This window comes from Helianthus annuus, chromosome 12 (assembly GCF_002127325.2).
Source record: "Helianthus annuus cultivar XRQ/B chromosome 12, HanXRQr2.0-SUNRISE, whole genome shotgun sequence".
In the NCBI taxonomy this organism is placed as follows: Eukaryota; Viridiplantae; Streptophyta; class Magnoliopsida; order Asterales; family Asteraceae; genus Helianthus; species Helianthus annuus.
In genome coordinates, this window is record NC_035444.2 from 44,422,492 (window position 1) to 44,429,070 (window position 6,579).

The window sequence follows — 6,579 nt, forward strand, 5'->3', positions numbered from 1 at the left end:
CATTACAACTCACCCTACAATGGATCATGGATGATCAGCAGGTGGCCCTGGGTGCTAGGGGGCATGTAGAGGGCGCCCATGCTTCAATAAATGCTCACAAGGTCGTTCACTAGCTTAAACAGTGAATCTGTCCAAAGTTTTTGCATCTGGGACTCGTACGCGGCCCGCAGTAGAGATCATGCAACATGGACGCGGGCCACCTGAATCTTCATGTCAGTAAACGAATCAACAGGTGGCTCGCAGCCCGCATTAGCTTGCTTATTTCGTCCACGCGGCCCGCCTGAGGTCTGATTTTCAAGATTTTCAAATCTTTTGTAATCATTAACCTGACCTTTCGGTTTCGAAGGGGTAACTTTGCGATTTGGCCCTCGATTATTTACGAATAAGGGCCTCATGACTTTTACCCGCATTGTTAAGTCCCCGGTTAGTTTAATTACTATCCGAAAAGCCTTAACTTTTATTGTTGACGCTTTTAACCCCTCGCATACGAATTTGATCATAACTTTCTCGTTTTAAAACGGAACTTCGCGAAATTTATATCGTATATTCTAGTGAGCGTATTTTACTGTTACAAAGCCTCGGGTTCCTCAAAGGGTCACTCAGAGGTATAAATTAAACATGTTGACACAATTAACCCCTGTAGCTTGTAATCTCTCACTTTCTTCCGTGTTTCGCTCCGTACGATCCATGATTTATTCGTTTGAAGGTACTAGCATTATTTAGGGTTACTATACAGTATATTTACCCTTCGTTGACATTTATAACCCTCGAATTTATATACTTTCAAGGTTTGTCAACTTTAGTCCTTTATTTAATATTTAATGCCACGTGTAAACTCATGACACGTGTTAACACATTATTGGACACAAAATTTCGAGGTGTTACATTACAGCTACACCTTCATTAGGTGAGAGCTTAAAAGCAGGATCCATTAGAGTGCTAACCGGAGAACTATCATGAAAATTAAACTTTTTCAATATCTTCTCAATATAATGAGATTGAGAGATAGATATGCCATTGTTCTCCCTTTTGATCCTTATACCAAGGATCACTTCCGCCTCCCCCAAGTCTTTCATATCAAAACAAGATGACAAAAATTTCTTTGTTTTATCAACTTGATCCTGGTCAGTACCGAAGATCAGCATGTCATCTACATATAGACAAATTATGACTCCTTTCCTAGAATCATCAAATTTGCTATATACACACTTGTCTGCTTGGTTTAATACAAAACCATTAGACAAAACCACTTCATCAAACTTTTGATGCCACTGTTTTGGTGCTTGCTTTAAGCCATATAATGACTTAACTAGCTTACACACCTTATGCTCATTGCCAGGCATAACAAAACCCTCTGGTTGTTTCATATATATCTCCTCATCCAAATCACCATTCAGGAAAGCAGTTTTCACATCCATTTGATGAATTACAAGATTGTGTATTGCAGCCAAGGCAACCAACAATCTAATAGTGGATATTCTTGCTACAGGAGCATATGTATCAAAGTAGTCAATTCCTTCCTTTTGTCTAAAGCCTTGGATAACCAATCGGGCTTTAAACTTTTCAATTGAACCATCTACTTTCATCTTCTTCTTGAAGATCCATTTACAACCAAGTGGTTTACACCAAGGGGGTAGATTAGACAGTTTCCAAGTGTTATTCTGCATAATAGAGTCCATCTCATCATTTATAGCTTCTTTCCAGAAAGCTACATCTCGAGATGCCATGGCTTCACTATAGGTTTTAGGATCTTCCTCAATATTGAAGCAATATTCATATTGAATTTTAATTTCTTCTCTTGATCCTTCAACCAAATATAGCTGAAAATCATCACCAAATGATTTAGCTTTTCTTGCTCTACCACTCCTCCTAAGTTCCGGAGGAGTATCAATCACTTGATCAGCCACGTGAGAGTTACTAGAGCTTGGAACCATGTCTCTAGGTCTAGGCATTGAAGAGAATCTATTCTCATCATACTCTGCAGTTCTTGCCTTAATAACCGTATGCACTGACACGTAGTCATTTGGTTCTATAACATAGAACCTGTGAGCAAATGAATGCTCCGCATACCCAATGTAAATGCAGTCAATACCTTTTTCCCCTATGTTCCTTATCTTAGGATCAGTGAGCCTCACCACGGCTCTACAACCCCAAACTCTCAGCTTATGCAGCTCAGGTGGTTTTTTATACCAAAGCTCATAAGGGGTGGTCTTGTTCCTTTTATTTGGAACCCTATTTAGCAAATAGCAGGCTGTCAACATAGCCTCACCCCAAAAGCCCTCACTTAGGCCCGAATAGGACAATATGGTATTGACCATTTCCTTTAAAGTCCTATTTTTCCTTTCCGCCACACCATTTTGTTCCGGTGTGTAGGGAGCTGTGGTATGGTGTATTATTCCAGAAGATTGGAAATACACCGGATCAAAGTACTCACCACCTCTGTCCGTATGTAGGGTTTTGATCAACCCACTCCGATGAAGCTCTACTTCTTGTTTATAAATCTTAAACTTTTCAAGAGCTTCATCCTTAGCATGCAACAAATAAACGTAACAAAATCTAGTAGCATCATCTATAAATGTTACTACATATTTTTTATTACCTAGAGAAGGTGTAGCATGAAAATCACATAGATCACTATGTATCAAATCTAACACTTTAGTTTCCCTATGAACATGTTGCATGAAAGGCTTTTTGGTTATCTTATTCAACTTGCAAACATGGCATTTATCATTGTTTATGTTAATAGGCGGAATTAAGCTCATTTTAGACATTTCTTTAACCCTTTTATAATGTACATGTCCTAGTCTAGCATGCCATAATTCTGATTCAGTCAAGTTGTTTCTACTACTAGTTGAAGCTATACAATTTGCATTACTAGTTGAAGCAACACAAACAGATTCATTCATGAACGAGACATCAACATTCAACATAAACATACCATTACATAGATAACCGAAACCAACAAAGGTACCATGTCTTGACAAGATATACTTGTCACTTTCCAATACTTGTTTGTACCCACAATTATTCAACACAATGCCACTTAACAGATTCTTTCGAATCCCGGGCGCATACAAAACATTGTTCAAAAGTAAAGTTTTCCCAGAAGTAAACACAAGATTAACAGTTCCTATTCCCTTGATTGGTTCAGTTGCAACATTCCCCATCTTTATGATAGACCCGTCTTCGATTGGTTGAAAGTCTTTAAACCAACGAAGATCCTTGCACACATGACTTGTTGCACCTGAATCAACCCACCAAGCAATGTCATCATCCTGCACATAAAATGCCTCAGAAATTAGTGAGACATAATTCTGAACCGAATTATTAAATTGTACTAAATTCTGACCTTGCTTGCCCGGGTCCTTGGATCCGCTAGAACCAGCCTCTTGTTTGTCCTTTGAACCAGACTTCTTATTTTTCTTCATCAACTTACAGTCCTTCTTAAAGTGACCAACCTTACCACATTTCCAACAAGGGTAATTCGGCTTTTTGTTTAAACCCGAATTGTTGTTTCCTTGAAACTTGCGTTTCTCTTTGAACTTATTGTTTCCTTTGGACGATTCACCCGTTTCAACCATGTTTACAGAACTTGATCCAGCCCGTTTCTTATCATCATTGACCAACACATTTTCATGTGCTCTCAAGCCTTCTTCAATTCTGAAGTGGCTTCCAAGTTCAACCAAAGTTAACTCTCCTTTCTGATGTTTCAGATTATGTTTAACATCTCTCCAGAAAGGAGGTAACTTCTCAATGATACTCGAAACAGAGATGGATTCATCCATCTTCATATCATGTTGGGCAAACTGCCCCAGAATTCGTAGCAATTCATGATATTGTTCCATCACAGGCCGTTCATCAACCATTTTGTAATTATTGAAATTACTGACAAGAAACTTCTTACTAGAAGAATCTTCTGCCATGTATTTGGCTTCCAACGTGTCCCACAGTAACTTTGCAGTTTCAACATTTTGATAAACATCAAATAAGGGATCAGACATACCGTTCAGGATGTGGCCAAGACAGATATAATTGTCGTTCTCCCACTTCGACCGCTTCCTGATTTGCTCCAGATTTCCCTCCTCCTGTATCTCCGGGATTGGAGTAGTCAACACGTACACAACCTTCAACGAACTCAGAAGAAAATGCATCTTTTTCTGCCATCTTCGGAAGTCCACACCTTCGAACTTCTCCAGTTTGTTCTCCTTGATTATCATATCCTTCATCGATCCGCTTGCCATCTTCACATAAAATAATTTGATCTTCGTTGGGGAATTTTCAGAAACCGGACGATCAGAGAGGCGTGTAATCACTCTCAGATCAAATTATTTCGGTGGTTCACCCGAATAATTCAATCGGATACAACTCTGATTTCGAGAAATTGAACTAGTGTATGTTGTTTGTGTGAATTGATGAACCAGAAAAATATGATCAAAAAAACTGAATACGAATTGGGTTTTGGGGTGTAACTGCCCAATGGCAGTTAATCCAATTTTTGGACAAAACTGTCATTTAACTGCCATTTTCAAACATTTCGAAAATGTGGCAAAATTCAGAAAAAATAAAATTTCTGTCACATTTTTATTAAAGCTCGACCCCAGCCAGGGGCTCTGCCCCTTGGACCCCGCCAAGGGCTGCCGCCCCTTGGACCCTGCTTTCAGGGGCGCTGCCCCTGGACCCCCGCCAAGGGGGCGCTGCCCCCTTGGAACCCCCGTAGAGTACGGGCTCCGCCCGTACACTTCGAATAATAATAACTCAAACAAGCGTGCACTCCCGCACCTCCTAACTTGCTTGATGTGTATTATTATTCGCTTTGATCACCAAGTCAATCCCCGATTACACTAAAATATCTAACAGGTTTCTGTAGAAAACAAGCTATACTCTCTAATTACTATAATAATCTATGTAAGCATAACGAATTTACCATAACATCTTAATTAATTGTGTTTTCATTTTTTCTTAACTCAAGTTTTCTACTTTTGTAAAACACATCTATTAAATAAGGATGTAAGCCAGGGAACATTTGAGTGGTGGGTGATATTTCTTTGTATATACTTGTGAGTGGTCGATGAGATATCTATACATTGAATCTGTATAATCATAAATGCAATCTTTCTTTGTTGGCAAATTTCTTAGAAGAAAACATAAAGATTTATGTGCTATTTATCTTTCCTGGGATCGGAGTATGAAATATTTATTTGAATCAGATCCACTGAAGAACGTTTCATTGTTTTTATACAGAATTTTTCTTGCTCAGGTTTCTACTTGACAAGTCACTAGACACCAACCTTATTCAGAAGAATCTTCTGGATCAACACTAAGTAGCTAAAAAAGCTTATGGGTAACGGCTGCGTATGAAGATTACACTGGGGATTTACATATTCAAGGACACATTGAGGGATGGTCATAGATGGGTTGGAGGTTGCTAAAGTAATTCCAATTGACCATCCAAGAATAAGACTAAGCTCATGCACTGTCTGCAAAGTGGTTGTGGCACTTTCAGGGGCGGATTTAGCATGGTTCCATGGGTTCTCAGGAACCCATTCGATTCGAAGAAAATGGAAAAAAATAGTGTAAACCTTTTATGATTTGGGAAAAAATAATGGAAATTAGTGAAAAACTATCAAAAGGAACCCAGTGGAATCCGACCCTGGATCCGCCACTGGGCACTTTGTGTTGCTCACCTACAAATGCTTCAACCGTTGAGTTGGATGCACAGCTAGTTGCATGTTTGGCGTTGATTTATATGTTATTGAGTCGCACTTGTAGCAAGTTAATTGATTGCTAGTTATTGTTACATTATCAAGGTCTAGTTTTCTTATAATCCCGCTAAAAATAACATTATCGAGGTCTAATTTTTTTATAATCCCGCTAAAAAGTAAAATATGTTATTAAAAAAGGTAATTGTTGTGAGAATCAATAAATTATCACAATGTGCAATTAAATAAATTTTTACTTCCCTTATGCTTCATGCTCTTTAGTTTTCTTTTCCCTCTTTCCTAGAGGTGCACAAATCGGAATATGAACCAAACCTAGGTTTGTTTTCAGACCCGTTTATAAGTGGGGTGGGGGGGGGGTTGTTTGGCATGAACTTTTTTCCGGTTCGGTTCGACTTTAGCTTGCTTCAATGGGGTTCTCAAACCCATTGCAAACTGTTAGTTTGGTTACAACCCGATTTCTAAAGCGGTTCGGTTTTGGTTTAAGAAGTGACTTTTGGTTAGTGAACCACATGTCCACATCTACTTTTTTTGTAAGCCCAATGATCCGTTGTCCAGTTTGGATTATGGGCCTTACGTCTCAACTAGTGCTAACCCCATGCCCCAGTTCATAATGACCAATCTAAGCCCACTAGGCCAGATTGAATTGATCCATCAAAATATTCACTTCAAAAATCATGATTGTAACAAAACAACATTCAATTTCAACGAAAAACATTTAGCAAAAGTTTTCACATTTTGAAATTAAACCTCCATGCTTAATTTTTTTAGATTATTGGAATCAAATAGTTAATTGTAATCCTCCATGCTTACAAAGATTTTAAATTATTGGAACCAAATAGTTGTAATAACGTAATATAGA